Here is a 17,722-nt window from a genome sequence, read left to right on the forward strand (position 1 = left end):
AAAGTGCTCAGAACAAAGCACATTTCAGCTGTGAGACACAACACCAAATGGCTTTCAGTCACGACAGAATCAACTTCAAAACGTTCCTTACTCACACATGCCTCTCCAAATCTGCACCTAAATTTTCTGTTTGGCAGAACAATGTTTCTTGATACTTTGTGGGGGGAAGGGAGGGTTTGGGGTGTTGTTTTTTTAAAGTATTTTTTTATTCTTCTTCCCCCTTTCCTTTTGTCTCATTGCATTGCTTTTTTTTAAAAAAAATGTGGATGTGCTTTTTTTGTATTAAAACCAATAAATTGTAGTAAAAAAATTAAGTAATATCATATGATGTTAGACCAGGCATACATTTGAAGATTTTATTGAAGGGTTAGGTTGATCTGGTCTTTGGCTTAATTGCTATAGACTTAATCTTTGGACGCAATTACTATACTCTCTTATAACATTCTCTTCTTACTGAGTTTGGTAACCTCTCTCTGAGGTTTCGGGAATCTATCAAATTCTTCAATTCCCACAATATGATATGCTTTCAGAACATTTCCTTTTTTTTGTTCTTCATATTTCCTCCCTCAGAGGTGTGGGGTAACTCATTGTCAGTTCCCACAGTGTAATGTATTTTCCCTTTCCTTGCTTCACATTTCACAACCTCTACTTTAGAGGCATTAGGAATATGGTGTGCTATTCTCACACTGCACATGCATTTAGAATTCAGTCCCTCTCTTTCAGAGGTGTTGAAAATGTGGACTTAACTTCTGACAATGTACTTTTGAATTTTACCACCCACAGTGTTCTTGTCAGTTGAGTTTCCTCACTTCAGGATTTACAACCCCTCCTTCATAGGTATTCGGGAGTTAGACATTAACTTCCCACAAAGCACTTTCCATTTAGTTTTCTCAATTCAGGATCCTTAACCTCTATGTCTGGGGTATTAGGAAGTGTAATTTCTCTTCCAACATTGCACTTGCCTTTCAGTTTCCTTACTTTGGGATTTTAAATCTGTGTTTCAGAGCTATTTGGAAGACGACTTCCCTTACCAGGATGCAGTTATCTTTCAGTTTTCTTATTTCACTATCTATAACCTCTTCAGAGGAATGAGGACTTTGACTTCACTTTCCACAATATGCTTTCAGTTTCCTCATCACAGGATTTAAACACTCTCGTTTTAGAGGTGCTGAGAAGTTGGACTAACGTCACCAGCATGAGCCAGCTCGTCACTTACTTCCAAGGAGTTCACTTTCAGATTCCCGCTTTCTTGGCACAAATTTGTATTCTAGAGACAGCATAATGGAGCTAAGTTCCTGACATCTGAACTGTTCTTTTTTACGGATTCTGAAATCTACTTGCGACCAGCGCCATAGGTGCTCTCCCTGTAGACACTGACCTCTTTTCTCCAGCTTCGTCACCTTTCTCCATTGTCTGTCGTCAGGGTCTGCTAGCTTCTTGTGTAGTCCCGCTGTGGCTGCTTCCCTCTGCTTAGTTTAGCATCTTTGTCATTTTTCAGTTAGAGGATGCTCTTGGACTCCTCACTACTACGGACCTCTATGTTGGACCTGGATGATGGTTTCTCCTTGCTCCTTGCTCCCTCTGCTCTGTGGCATCACCCTACCCTACTTGTAAATTGCATCAGTAATCAACATTGCCCGATCTTCACCTCTCTCTGTCAAGCCTCCATCTGTGTTTTCACACTGCTTTTAGGTCCGCCATAGGCCAGATTTCATGCTATGGAAAGGTATAAATACTCATAAATGTGTACCATGCAAGAAACTTCATTACAGACCTAATTTGCAAAGGTTTCCCACACAGTATGGGAACATTGCATCGAAACTACGACCTGAGGTTTTTCACAAGGTGTCTGCACAGTGCATGAAATCCTCAAGCATCTCATAGAATCAACATTAAGATGCCCTCAGAGAGATGGTTCATCTGTACATACTCTGCCAGCATTTCCTCCTGCTTCTTTAAAAAGGCAGGCATAGAATAGGGATTTGTAGTAATGACAGGTGCTATATTTTTTATGGCGGCCGCCATTACCTCTGATGTGATTGCGCTCATTTTGGAGATCCATCCGAATTCGCTACATGAAGGAGAATCAGGTGCATGCACTTTATGTCTCCACAAATTCTGGAACCGGGCAAAGTTTCATGCTGTGAATGGGGGAAAATCAAAGAGAGGGAGGGCTCAGACTGCGGAGGCAGATTCAGTTGGGCCCTTTCTGAAGCATTTTCTGATTTAGTAAGATTGAGCTCCTTTGAAAGAATGCTGAAAAATTGTAGACAGAGTATAACTGCAACATTTACCAAATTTGACAATTACAATGTATAGTAGAAGTAGAAATTAAGCCAAATTTGAAGTAATACTGTGATGCATTCTATCTTAATTCAGAGGCCTTATATTGCATTATCAGGAAATATGTTTATGACAAGACAATCCAACTTGTATGATGCGCTTTCTTATCATTTAAGAATCGATTTAGAATGAGCCCACTCGATGTAAAGAAGTCAGGGGTACAGTGGCCTGGGTGGACAACTCTTTGCTCAAACATTTGGTGATCCTAAGAACTTTCTTTTATTTAAGTAGCTTTTAATATGTTAAGTGAACAATGGCACTCAAGTAGAGTTACCAGTGGCACTGGGGCAGATAGGAACATTTAGTTCCAGTTTGACTTCTGTCCTATAATTGTATGTATATTTTTCTCTAAAGTATTTTTATATTGTTTGACAAAGCATTTGCTTTTTTTAAGATGAATCATGAATTGCCTGTGACTATGCTTCCATAATTCTGATAGGAGGAGTATTGCAATGTGCCGACATAGTGTGAAAACATTTCAAATTAGGGTCAATATAATTTAAGGAGCACAAAGAATGTACGATAGACGCATTAGTCATTGATTAGCACTCTTGCACTTCAGCATCTAGGCCTTAGTCCACTCTCTGCATTTGTTTCACTTCCCCTACTATATATAACCAGGAGTGCATATATAATGGGAGTGTCGGGATCTAAAAGCAATATGGAGGCAGACAGTTTTTACAAGAGGCCGAATATACAAATTTTATACTAATTTTAAGCAACTTGGAAGGATGAGCGTCGGAGTCACATATGGATGCATGTCACCCTTGTAAACTATATGCAAACTATATGGAGGAGATCACTAGCGTGTGCAACATGCACCATAACCACCTGATATATCTTACTTGAAGTGAAACATGTAACATGCAGGTTAGCTAAACCTCACAAATTTTTCTGTGGTCTGAACAATTATCCACTGGCCTATTTTACTCTGACTGATTTCAGCGATGTGCACATTGTGCACAGATGCTTGAGGCAGGTGCCATATCCTCAAATGTTATCTTCAAGACTAGCCACAAACTTTACCGTATGCCTTATAACCCACAGAAGTCATTCACTGTGATTTAAACCTGGGATCTGTTGTTACACAAACAAATATGTTGCAGGTGCACTAACAATTAAATAATGTTACTGTATTGCAGCCTAGACCTAAGAAATCTAAGGAAGTCTTAAACCCCCCACTTCTACTTAATGCACCCACGTAGTCATAGTCATCGTCACATTGAAGGTCACAGTTCAGCGAGTTGTGATTTTGTTTTTGGGACATACATTTCCAGTTCTATAGAACTGGCATTGTTCGTATTATACAAAACAGCATATTATACAGTGCTGTGGATAATAAGTGGTTCTGGCCACTGTCTCCACACCCTGTGAACACAATCTGACCCTGATTATGGACAGTGGTGTCCAAAACGCATTGGCTTTGTGACGTCAGCTTTCATTGTGTTTTTGAGCAAGATCCTGATCTCATTAAGAATATCATCCCCATGTGAACTTTAATTTCAGTATGAGGGGGCTTCCATGGATTTCTTGGTGCTTGTATTAATCTACACAAGTGGTCAAAAAGTGGCAGTTGGCAGTATCTGTGGACAGTATTGTGAGACGTACCTGTGCCTCTAATTCTCTGGTGGTGCAGTGTGTGTGCGGGAAGGCCTGCTGCCCAGGGCTTCAGGTTGATAAGATGGCCTGGAATATCCCAATATTACGCAGAGGAGGAGGAACCAGAAATACTCAGACTTAATGATGGAAATAGTCAAAGTGAAAGGCAAAACCCAGCTTTATTAACACCCAAAATAAAGCGGGGACAGCATACAGGCAAATGGGTTGCAGCTCTCAGAGTTCTCATACAAATCAATACTTTTTATACCAAAAACATGTCAGAATGATGCCATTGTGATACAAAATCTACAGGTTGAGGGCATTGGTTAGGGAATTTGACTATATACATATTATATTTGAGTTAAACATCTGATTGGTTGATACCTATCTGATGGCTCCTCCTGTGACCACCTCTAAATTGATAACAGTAAGAAAACATAATATTGGTGGCACAATACATACTGGGTGGTCTGACATCAGGGGTTTTGATTGGTTGGCATTCTACTGATCAACCTTGGAAAACTGACAGGCCCTCAAGACATGAGCTAGACAGGAGTAGGGGGAAAGAGGTCAATGGACTGCTTTCCTTCAATTGAAGAAAATACCCTCCCTCATCTCTTGGGCTTGAGCCAGGGTGATCGCCTTTGTAGTTAGCCTTGCGTGGTGACTTGTGCCGGAGAATAGGCTTAAGGAGTTAAGGCAGGTGTCCTATCTGTGTTTATTGCTAATGAATAGACAGTGCTCTTGAATTATGGGTCATGTGTAAGAGGACTGCGTTTGGAATTATTTTATCCTGCATGTATGAGTAATTTAGCTAATAATGATACAAGTGTTATGGTCTCCTCTACCAATGGGATCACTCATGAGCTTATTTGTCATGGAGTCTTTTGACCTATAATTATCCTGCACCTGGCTCACAATTGTCACTTGTGATTTTCCAGAATTCTCCATGCTCCAGATATACCCATCATTCACCACCCACTGCTACTGAACTTGCAGCAGTGATTAACACTATCACCACTCCCTGCCTGGATCAACCGCCTGCTTACCTTATCAAAAGTACCTCCATCTTCTAAAACTACCATCAGAATATTACCTCTGCCACCATCACCTGCACGTTATTATCTGTAATTGCGTTATGTGTAAATGTTTGTATAGTACTTTGCCGACACGCCCCCATAGCTCCACTGCTTGCAACCACTTGTTAATGCTCCACCCAGCTTCCAAACCGTTACCTATGGAATCTGTTAGACCCTGATCCTGCTAAATGCTATTTTCTACTGACTGTTATTTACTACCTTGTGTTGCTCCTCGAGAGCCAAAATGTTATACACTTAACCAAGCTCTTCTCGCAAACTTAGCTTATCAGTCATAGTTGCCATTATCTAACTCCCAGCTGTTGGTGTTCACCTCTCACCTTTATTAGCAACAGCGCCACAGACCTCTCACAGCATTAGGCTGCACCAGTAATTGCCTGTGTCAGCCTTTTAATGCACATTTCCTGCTGGTTAACTATGCAATACGGGCCATGTTAATACCTGCAGTAGCCCCTGCAACACTAGACAGGAAGACCTTGTTTGGTCAGGTGGTCTAACGTACGGTAATTGTGCACTCATAGTTGCCCACTGCCCTTGAACCTTTGCTGCACAGCAACTGACGGCCTGCCTCCATATAGAATTGCATCACCAACTGCCCATTGTCTTAGCTATAAGTAACTGATCCTTCCAGTCTGCCTTTCGCGATCTTAGGTCAGCCCATCCGTAACCCACCAACTGAATATCCTCTAATACATGCTCTCCAGCCTCCCCATATAACCATGCACCCCCTCACCACCACTATCTTATGCATACTACCATTGCTTAGTTCCTGCCTCACTCTAACTCTGCTTCCACACACCATTGCCAACATGGCCAACCTCCTGCTCTATGGCACTTTGGCGACAGCCAATATCATAACGGCCATGCCACATAAACTCTGCATCTCTCTTACCATGGCCACTTCGCTACCACAGTGGACTCATATGACACCAATTCAATTCCTGCCACCTTAGCACCTAGCAACAACCACCCCCTCTTCAAAAGTCAAAACAATTACTTGCCACATCTGCCCCTTTCCCCAGCCCATTGGATCCAATTATATGCCACCAGGCCTACGCCTAACCAACCTTGCTCCACCAACCTTAGAAACCATAGGTTTGGATCAAGCTTAAAAAAGGCCTATCAACCTTCATCTAATGACAGTGCCAATCCAAATATCTCAACCCTACAAAAAAAGAAAATCAATCGCAAGTCAGCCAAGGGCATATCCAAGAATAACGCTCCCCTCACCTGATATGTCTGACAAAGACTCATCCTCTTTCAAGGGCGCATTGATAAATGCCAGATCCATGGTAGCTCACGTCATAGACATTGCTGACATTATAGTCTCTAACCAACTTGACTTCCTAGCCATTACTAAGGCTTGGATGCACTCAGCAGTAGGGCCTAGTCTGTCACTAGCTATACCTGAAAACTATACCATACTCAGGTTGGATAGAGAATCTTCCAGAGGAGGTGGCATTTCCTTCATAACTAAAACCAATCTGGGACTAAAAGTCCTAACACAGTTCCCCTTCCCCACAGGGGAACTCTTTACAGTCATATTACCCCTCACAGCATCACACACTATAACCATACACCTTATATATAGACCACCTAGCCCAATCTCTACCTTTGAGGGAGATATCACTCACCGTAAACAACAAACCAGGATCACAAATTGTATTGCTAGGTGACCTCAACCTAGGCCTCCACAAACTGAATGATGACAATGCCGCTGCGCTAGCCAATACTATCACTGAACTAGGCTTCACCCACCGCATCAAGCTGGCTACGCATATCAAGGGCAGAACCTTAGACTGGTTAGCGGACCTCAATTGTGATATTAAAATCTCATCTAATAAACCTTGTTCATGGACTGACCATCACCTTATCTCCTTTACCCTACAAGACAGCATACAGTCCAATTTGACAGGCTCTCCGGCATCCCCGGCTCTCACTAGAAACAAACGTAACATAACGGTGGAGAACCTATTTCCTTTACTCCAACCTATTACCAATTTTACCTCCACTAGACCAGACCCCTCTGCCCTAGTAAACTTATACAATAGAATGATCCAACAAGCTCTTGATAAAATAGCGCCCCTAAAAATGTGCAAAGCTAAACCTTGAGCTCACCTAAACTCTTGGTTCACCCCCAACCTAAAAGCCTCACGCAACCAAAAAAGAAACGCTGAATCCTCATGGAAGAATAACCCTACAGAAGTGAGCAAGGAAAAACTCTACCAGCTACAAATCCGAGATACTCCAAACTAAAAGGGACATGTACAACGATAGAATCAACAAAGCCAATTCAAGTACTAGAGAACTCTTCATCATCTTGAGAGAGCTAGAGTCGTCAACACCTCCTGCAGAACTTGCACTAAGGACATGACGTGATGTACAAATATTCAAACTGCGCTCCTCAATAAAATCTCGCTTTTACAAGAGAAAATAGAATTTAAAAAACAAAGTCTTTCGGGGACTTTCCCCTGCCGAATGCGCAGTTGACCCCTACCAAACCATGCAACCGTTTTAAATTCACCACAGTAATCATCCGTGAAGTAGTGGACATAATATCCAGTATTAAACCATCTAAATGCCAGGGGGACATCTGCACCCATTATCAAAGAGGCAGCAAGGGATTTAGCACCATTCATCACTACCCTTATAAACTCATCTTTCAACACATGTACGGTCCCTACCAACCTAAAAGATGCTTGAGTCCTCGCCTATTAAAAAAACCAAACCTGTACCCTAACATCACAACCAAATACAGACCAATAACTACTGTTGCATTAATTCTAAAAATTCTAGACAGGGTGGCATAACTACAGATACAGACTCACCTCGAATCCAACAATCTACTTGGCCTACAACAATCACGCTTTAGACATAAACATGGCACCGTAAGTGCCTCAATAGACCTAAAAAACCAAATGGACGATCTTAAGGACAAAGGGAAGCTTGCCCTCCTTCTTCTCTTGGACCTCTCGGCCACATTTGGTTTAGTCAGCCATAAAGTACTATGCAACCACATGATGTCAGCTGCCTACTTCTCCACCAAAGCCACTGCCTGGATACAACCCTTCCCTTCTTGGATAATTGAACTATGAAGGTTTTGCACCAACTGCATCAGCAGAGCCTGGACCTATCACCTGCGGAGTACCACATGGGTCGTGTGTCTTGCCTATGATGTACAATATTTTCACCAAGCCACTTTTCGATGACCTTGACAATCTGGGTGTCACCTACACTAACTATGCTGATGACACTCAGATTCTCATTCCCATCACTGGTGATCATGACGCAGACTCGACACTGCTAAAAAAAATCTCCCTCATCATCCAAGCTTGGATGGCCAATCACGGTCTTTGACTAAACGACAAAAAAGACAGAGATACTTCTCATTGGCTCGACGTCAAGACTGAATAACCTGAGCAATCAGTTTAAATCGTTCAACATAGACGGCTTTAACATTAAAGTAACCAAGGAGGTAAACACTCTGGGCTTTTATCTCAACTCAGCCCTGAGCCTGAATAGACAAGTCAACACCACAGCCTCTGCCACGGATACACTTATAAACTAATGAATGCTTGCAAACCATTTCTTTCCACAGCAAGCTGTATCACACTGGCTAGAGCATTAATCTTGTCTGAATTAGACTATTACAATGCGCTATACCTAGGGATGAGTAAATATAATGTAAGAAAATTACACATTTTGAAAAACAACGCAATAGGAAAAGTGCTCAGAACAAAGCACATTTCAGCTGTGAGACACAACACCAAATGGCTTTCAGTCACGACAGAATCAACTTCAAAACGTTAATCCTTACTCACACATGCCTCTCCAAATCTGCACCTAAATTTTCTGTTTGGCAGAACAATGTTTCTTGATACTTTGTGGGGGGAAGGGAGGGTTTGGGGTGTTGTTTTTTTAAAGTATTTTTTTATTCTTCTTCCCCCTTTCCTTTTGTCTCATTGCATTGCTTTTTTTTAAAAAATATGTGGATGTGCTTTTTTTGTATTAAAACCAATAAATTGTAGTAAAAAAATTAAGTAATATCATATGATGTTAGACCAGGCATACATTTGAAGATTTTATTGAAGGGTTAGGTTGATCTGGTCTTTGGCTTAATTGCTATAGACTTAATCTTTGGACGCAATTACTATACTCTCTTATAACATTCTCTTCTTACTGAGTTTGGTAACCTCTCTCTGAGGTTTCGGGAATCTATCAAATTCTTCAATTCCCACAATATGATATGCTTTCAGAACATTTCCTTTTTTTTGTTCTTCATATTTCCTCCCTCAGAGGTGTGGGGTAACTCATTGTCAGTTCCCACAGTGTAATGTATTTTCCCTTTCCTTGCTTCACATTTCACAACCTCTACTTTAGAGGCATTAGGAATATGGTGTGCTATTCTCACACTGCACATGCATTTAGAATTCAGTCCCTCTCTTTCAGAGGTGTTGAAAATGTGGACTTAACTTCTGACAATGTACTTTTGAATTTTACCACCCACAGTGTTCTTGTCAGTTGAGTTTCCTCACTTCAGGATTTACAACCCCTCCTTCATAGGTATTCGGGAGTTAGACATTAACTTCCCACAAAGCACTTTCCATTTAGTTTTCTCAATTCAGGATCCTTAACCTCTATGTCTGGGGTATTAGGAAGTGTAATTTCTCTTCCAACATTGCACTTGCCTTTCAGTTTCCTTACTTTGGGATTTTAAATCTGTGTTTCAGAGCTATTTGGAAGACGACTTCCCTTACCAGGATGCAGTTATCTTTCAGTTTTCTTATTTCACTATCTATAACCTCTTCAGAGGAATGAGGACTTTGACTTCACTTTCCACAATATGCTTTCAGTTTCCTCATCACAGGATTTAAACACTCTCGTTTTAGAGGTGCTGAGAAGTTGGACTAACGTCACCAGCATGAGCCAGCTCGTCACTTACTTCCAAGGAGTTCACTTTCAGATTCCCGCTTTCTTGGCACAAATTTGTATTCTAGAGACAGCATAATGGAGCTAAGTTCCTGACATCTGAACTGTTCTTTTTTACGGATTCTGAAATCTACTTGCGACCAGCGCCATAGGTGCTCTCCCTGTAGACACTGACCTCTTTTCTCCAGCTTCGTCACCTTTCTCCATTGTCTGTCGTCAGGGTCTGCTAGCTTCTTGTGTAGTCCCGCTGTGGCTGCTTCCCTCTGCTTAGTTTAGCATCTTTGTCATTTTTCAGTTAGAGGATGCTCTTGGACTCCTCACTACTACGGACCTCTATGTTGGACCTGGATGATGGTTTCTCCTTGCTCCCTCTGCTCTGTGGCATCACCCTACCCTACTTGTAAATTGCATCAGTAATCAACATTGCCCGATCTTCACCTCTCTCTGTCAAGCCTCCATCTGTGTTTTCACACTGCTTTTAGGTCCGCCATAGGCCAGATTTCATGCTATGGAAAGGTATAAATACTCATAAATGTGTACCATGCAAGAAACTTCATTACAGACCTAATTTGCAAAGGTTTCCCACACAGTATGGGAACATTGCATCGAAACTACGACCTGAGGTTTTTCACAAGGTGTCTGCACAGTGCATGAAATCCTCAAGCATCTCATAGAATCAACATTAAGATGCCCTCAGAGAGATGGTTCATCTGTACATACTCTGCCAGCATTTCCTCCTGCTTCTTTAAAAAGGCAGGCATAGAATAGGGATTTGTAGTAATGACAGGTGCTATATTTTTTATGGCGGCCGCCATTACCTCTGATGTGATTGCGCTCATTTTGGAGATCCATCCGAATTCGCTACATGAAGGAGAATCAGGTGCATGCACTTTATGTCTCCACAAATTCTGGAACCGGGCAAAGTTTCATGCTGTGAATGGGGGAAAATCAAAGAGAGGGAGGGCTCAGACTGCGGAGGCAGATTCAGTTGGGCCCTTTCTGAAGCATTTTCTGATTTAGTAAGATTGAGCTCCTTTGAAAGAATGCTGAAAAATTGTAGACAGAGTATAACTGCAACATTTACCAAATTTGACAATTACAATGTATAGTAGAAGTAGAAATTAAGCCAAATTTGAAGTAATACTGTGATGCATTCTATCTTAATTCAGAGGCCTTATATTGCATTATCAGGAAATATGTTTATGACAAGACAATCCAACTTGTATGATGCGCTTTCTTATCATTTAAGAATCGATTTAGAATGAGCCCACTCGATGTAAAGAAGTCAGGGGTACAGTGGCCTGGGTGGACAACTCTTTGCTCAAACATTTGGTGATCCTAAGAACTTTCTTTTATTTAAGTAGCTTTTAATATGTTAAGTGAACAATGGCACTCAAGTAGAGTTACCAGTGGCACTGGGGCAGATAGGAACATTTAGTTCCAGTTTGACTTCTGTCCTATAATTGTATGTATATTTTTCTCTAAAGTATTTTTATATTGTTTGACAAAGCATTTGCTTTTTTTAAGATGAATCATGAATTGCCTGTGACTATGCTTCCATAATTCTGATAGGAGGAGTATTGCAATGTGCCGACATAGTGTGAAAACATTTCAAATTAGGGTCAATATAATTTAAGGAGCACAAAGAATGTACGATAGACGCATTAGTCATTGATTAGCACTCTTGCACTTCAGCATCTAGGCCTCAGTCCACTCTCTGCATTTGTTTCACTTCCCCTACTATATATAACCAGGAGTGCATATTTAATGGGAGTGTCGGGATCTAAAAGCAATATGGAGGCAGACAGTTTTTACAAGAGGCCGAATATACAAATTTTATACTAATTTTAAGCAACTTGGAAGGATGAGCGTCGGAGTCACATATGGATGCATGTCACCCTTGTAAACTATATGCAAACTATATGGAGGAGATCACTAGCGTGTGCAACATGCACTATAACCACCTGATATATCTTACTTGAAGTGAAACATGTAACATGCAGGTTAGCTAAACCTCACAAATTTTTCTGTGGTCTGAACAATTATCCACTGGCCTATTTTACTCTGACTGATTTCAGCGATGTGCACATTGTGCACAGATGCTTGAGGCAGGTGCCATATCCTCAAATGTTATCTTCAAGACTAGCCACAAACTTTACCGTATGCCTTATAACCCACAGAAGTCATTCACTGTGATTTAAACCTGGGATCTGTTGTTACACAAACAAATATGTTGCAGGTGCACTAACAATTAAATAATGTTACTGTATTGCAGCCTAGACCTAAGAAATCTAAGGAAGTCTTAAACCCCCCACTTCTACTTAATGCACCCACGTAGTCATAGTCATCGTCACATTGAAGGTCACAGTTCAGCGAGTTGTGATTTTGTTTTTGGGACATACATTTCCAGTTCTATAGAACTGGCATTGTTCGTATTATACAAAACAGCATATTATACAGTGCTGTGGATAATAAGTGGTTCTGGCCACTGTCTCCATACCCTGTGAACACAATCTGACCCTGATTATGGACACTGGTGTCCAAAACGCATTGGCTTTGTGACGTCAGCTTTCATTGTGTTTGTGAGCAAGATCCTGATCTCATTAAGAATATCATCCCCATGTGAACTTTAGTTTCAGTATGAGGGGGCTTCCATGGATTTCTTGGTGCTTGTATTAATCTACACAAGTGGTCAAAAAGTGGCAGTTGGCAGTATCTGTGGACAGTATTGCTGTGAGACGTACCTGTGCCTCTAATTTTCTGGTGGTGCAGTGTGTGTGTGGGAAGGCCTGCTGCCCAGGGCTTCAGGTTGATAAGATGGCCTGGGATACCCCAGTATTACGCAGAGGAAGAGGAACCAGAAATACTCAGACTTAATGATGGAAATAGTCAAAGTGAAAGGCAAAACCCAGCTTTATTAACACCCAAAATAAAGCGGGGACAGCATACAGGCAAATGGGCGCAGCTCTCAGAGTTCTCATACAAATCAATACTTTTTATACCAAAAACATGTCAGAATGATGACATTGTGATACAAAATCTACAGGTTGAGGGCATTGGTTAGGGAATTTGACTATATACATATTATATATGAGTTAAACATCTGATTGGTTGATACCTATCTGATGGCTCCTCCTGTGACCACCTCTAAATTGATAACAGTAAGAAAACATAATATTGGTGGCACAATACATACTGGGTGGTCTGACATCAGGGGTTTTGATTGGTTGGCATTCTACTGATCAACCTTGGAAAACTGACAGGCCTTCAAGACATGAGCTAGACAGGAGTAGGGGGAAAGAGGTCAATGGACTGCTTTCCTTCAATTGAAGAAAATACCCTCCCTCATCTCTAGGCCTTGAGCCAGGGTGATCGTCTTTGTGGTTAGCCTTGCGTGGTGACTTGTGCCTGAGAATAGGCATAAGGATTTATGGCAGGTGTCCTATCTGTGTTTATTGCTAATGAATAGACAGTGTTCTTGATTTATGGGTCACGTGTAAGAGGACTGCGTTTGGAAATATTTTACCCTGCATTTATGAGTATTTTAGCTAATAATGATACAAGTGTTATGGTCTCCTCTACCAATGGGATCACTCATGATCTTATTTGTCATGGAGTCTTTTGACCTATAATTATCCTGCACCTGGCTCACAATAGTCAGTTGTGATTTTCCAGACTTTAATTCTCCATGCTCCAGATATACCCATCATTCACCACCCACTGCTACTGAACTAGCAGCAGTGATTAACACTATCACCACTCCCTGCCTGGATCAACTACCTGCTTACCTTATCAGAAGTACCTCCATCTTCTAAAACTACCATCAGAATATTACCTCTGCCACCATCACCTGCACATTATTATCTGTAATTGCGTTATGTGTAAATGTGTGTATAGTACTTTGCCGACACGCCCCCATAGCTCCACTGCTTGCAACCACTTGTTAATGCTCCACCCAGCTTCCAAACCGTTACCTATGGAATCTGTTAGACCCTGATCCTGCTAAATGCTATTTTCTACTGACTGTTATTTACTACCTCGTGTTGCTCTTCGAGAGCCAAAATGTTATACACTAAACCAAGCTCTTCGCGCAAACTGAGCTTATCAGTCATAGTTACCACTAACTGACTCCCAGCTGTTGGTGTTCACCTCTCACCTTTATTAGCAACAGCGCCACAGACCTCTCACAGCATTAGGCTGCACCAGTAATTGCCTGTGTCAGCCTTTTAATGCACATTTCCTGCTGGTTAACTATGCAATACAACAGTTAATACCGGCAGTAACCCCTGCAACACTAGACAGGAAGACCTTGTTTGGTCAGGTGGTCTAATGTACGGTAATTGTGCACTCATAGTTGCCCACTGCCCTTGAACCTTTGCTACACATCAATTTACGGCCTGCCTCCATATAGAATTGCATCACCAACTGCCCATTGTCTGAGCTATAAGTAACTGATCCTTCCAGTCTGCCTTTCGCAATCTTAGGTCAGCCCATCCGTAACCCACCAACTGAATATCCTCTAATACATGCTCTCCAGCCTCCCCATATAACCATGCACCCCCTCACCACCACTATCTTATGCATACTACCATTGCTTAGTTCCTGCCTCACTCTAACTCTGCTTCCACACACCATTGCCAACATGGCCAACCTCCTGCTCTATGGCACTTTGGCGACAGCCAATATCATAACGGCCATGCCACATAAACTCTGCATCTCTCTTACCATGGCCACTTCGCTACCACAGTCGACTCTTATGACACCAATTAAATTCCTGCCACCTTACCACCTAGCAACAACCACCCCCTCTTCAAAAGTCAAAACAATTAATAGCCACATCTGCCCCTATCCCCAGCCCAATGGATCCAATTATATGCCACCAGGCCTACGCCTAACCAACCTTGCTCTACCAACCTTAGAAACCATAGGTTTGGATCAAGCTTAAAAAAGGCCTATCAACCTTCATCTAATGACAGTGACAATCCAAATATCTCAACCCTACAAAAAAAGAAAATCAATCGCAAGTCAGCCAAGGGCATATCCAAGAATAACGCTCCCCTCACCTGATATGTCTGACAAAGACTCATCCTCTTTCAAGGGCGCATTGATAAATGCCAGATCCATGGTAGCTCACGCCATAGACATTGCTGACATTATAGTCTCTAACCAACTTGACTTCCTAGCCATTACTAAGACTTGGATGCACTCAGCAGCAGGGCCTAGTCTGTCACTAGCTATACCTGAAAACTATACCATACTCAGGTTGGATAGAGAATCTTCCAGAGGAGGTGGCATTTCCTTCATAACTAAAACCAATCTGGGACTAAAAGTCCTAACCCAGTTCCCCTTCCTCACAGGGGAACTCTTGACAGTCATATTACCCCTCACAGCATCACACACTATAACCATACACCTTATATATAGACCACCTAGCCCAATCTCTACCTTTGAGGGAGATATCACTCACCATAAACATCAAACCAGGATCACAAATCGTATTGCTAGGTGACCTCAACCTAGGCCTCCACAAACTGAATGATGACAATGCCGCTGCGCTAGCCAATACTATCACTGAACTAGGCTTCACCCACCGCATGAAGCTGGCTACGCATATCAAGGGCAGAACCTTAGACTGGTTAGCGGACCTCAATTGCGATATTAAAATCTCATCTAATAAACCTTGTTCGTGGACTGACCATCACCTTATCTCCTTTACCCTACAAGACAGCATACAGTCCAATTTGACAGGCTCTCCGGCACCCCCGACTCTCACTAGAAACAAACGTAACATAACGGTGGAGAACCTATTTCCTTTACTCCAACCTATTACCAATTTTACCTCCACTAGACCAGACCCCTCTACCCCAGTAGACTTATACAATAGCATGATCCAACAAGCTCTTGATAAAATAGCGCCCCTAAAAATGTGCAAAGCTAAACCTCGAGCTCACCTAAACTCTTGGTTCACCCCCAACCTAAAAGCCTTACGCAACCAAAAAAGAAACGCTGAATCCTCATGGAAGAATAACCCTACAGAAGTGAGCAAGGAAAAACTCTACCAGCTACAAATCCAAGATACTCCAAACTAAAAGGGACATGTACAACGATAGAATCAACAAAGCCAATTCAAGTACTAGAGAACTCTTCATCATCTTGAGAGAGTTAAAGTCGCCAACACCTCCTGCAGAACTTGCACTAAGGACATGACGTGATGTACAAATATTCAAACTGCGCTCCTCAATAAAATCTCGCGTTTACAAGAGAAAATAGAATTTAAAAAACAAAGTCTTTCAGGGGACTTGCCCCTGCCGAAGGCGCAGTTGACCCCTACCAAACCATGCAACCGTTTTAAATTCACCACAGTAATCATCCGTGAAATAGTGGACATAATATCCAGTATTAAACCATCTAAATGCCAGGGGGACATCTGCACCCATTATCAAAGAGGCAGCAAGGGATTTAGCACCATTCATCACTACCCTTATAAACTCATCTTTCAACACATGTACGGTCCCTACCAACCTAAAAGATTCTTGAGTCCTCCCCTATTAAAAAAACCAAACCTGTACCCTAACATCACAACCAAATACAGACCAATAACTACTGTTGCATTCCTTCTAAAAATCCTAGACAGGGCGGCATAACTACAGATACAGATTCATCTCGAATCCAACAATCTACTTGGCCTACAACAATCACGCTTTAGACATAAACATGCCACCGTAAGTGCCTTAATAGACCTAAAAAACCAAATGGACGATTTTAAGGACAAAGGGAAGCTTGCCCTCCTTCTTCTCTTGGACCTCTCTGCCACATTTGGTTTAGTCAGCCATAAAGTACTATGCAACCACATGATGTCAGCTGCCTACTTCTCCACCAAAGCCACTGCCTGGATGCAACCCTTCTTGGATAATTGAACTATGAAGGTTTTTGCACCAACTGCATCAGCAGAGCCTGGACCGATCACCTGCGGAGTACCACAGGGGTCGTGTGTCTTGCCTATGATGTACAATATTTTCACCAAGCCACTTTTCGATGATCTTGCTAATCTGGGTGTCACCTACACTAACTGTGCTGATGACACTCAGATTCTCATTCCCATCACTGGTGATCATGACACAGACTCGACACTGCTCAACAAAATCTACCTCATCATCCAAGCTTGGATGGCCAATCACGGTCTTTGTCTAAACCACAAAAAAGACAGAGATACTTCTCATTGGCTCGACGTCAAGACTGAATAACCTGAGCAATCAGTTTAAATCGTTCAACATAGACGGCATTAACATTAAAGTAACCAAGGAGGTAAACACTCTGGGCTTTTATCTCAACTCAGCCCTGAGCCTGAATAGACAAGTCAACACCACAGCCTCTGCCACGGATACACTTATAAACTAATGAATGCTTGCAAACCATTTCTTTCAACAGCAAGCTGTATCACACTGGCTAGAGCATTAATCTTGTCTGAATTAGACTATTACAATGCGCTACACCTAGGGATGAGTAAACATAATGTAAGAAAATTACACATTTTGAAAAACAATGCAATAAGAAAAGTGCTCAGAACAAAGCACATTTCAGCTGTGAGACACAACACCAAATGGCTTTCAGTCATGACAGAATCAACTTCAAAACGTTAATCCTTACTCACACATGCCTCTCCAAATCTGCACCTAAATTTTCTGTTTGGCAGAACACTGTTTCTTGATACTTTGTGAGGGGAAGGGAGGGTTTGGGGTGTTGTTTTTTTAAAG

The 17,722-nt window shown here is 41.8% G+C and overlaps 1 protein-coding gene across 2 annotated transcripts in view; it reads left to right on the forward strand.

Moving 5' to 3' along the window:
• The window catches only part of LOC138491587 (guanylate cyclase soluble subunit beta-2-like), a 707,294-nt gene that overhangs the window by 392,335 nt on the left and 297,237 nt on the right, over positions 1-17,722 (forward strand). The window lies entirely within an intron of this gene.

Source organism: Ambystoma mexicanum, chromosome 10 (assembly GCF_040938575.1).
Source record: "Ambystoma mexicanum isolate Mex_15411 chromosome 10, UKY_AmexF1_1, whole genome shotgun sequence".
Lineage (NCBI taxonomy): Eukaryota > Metazoa > Chordata > Amphibia > Caudata > Ambystomatidae > Ambystoma > Ambystoma mexicanum.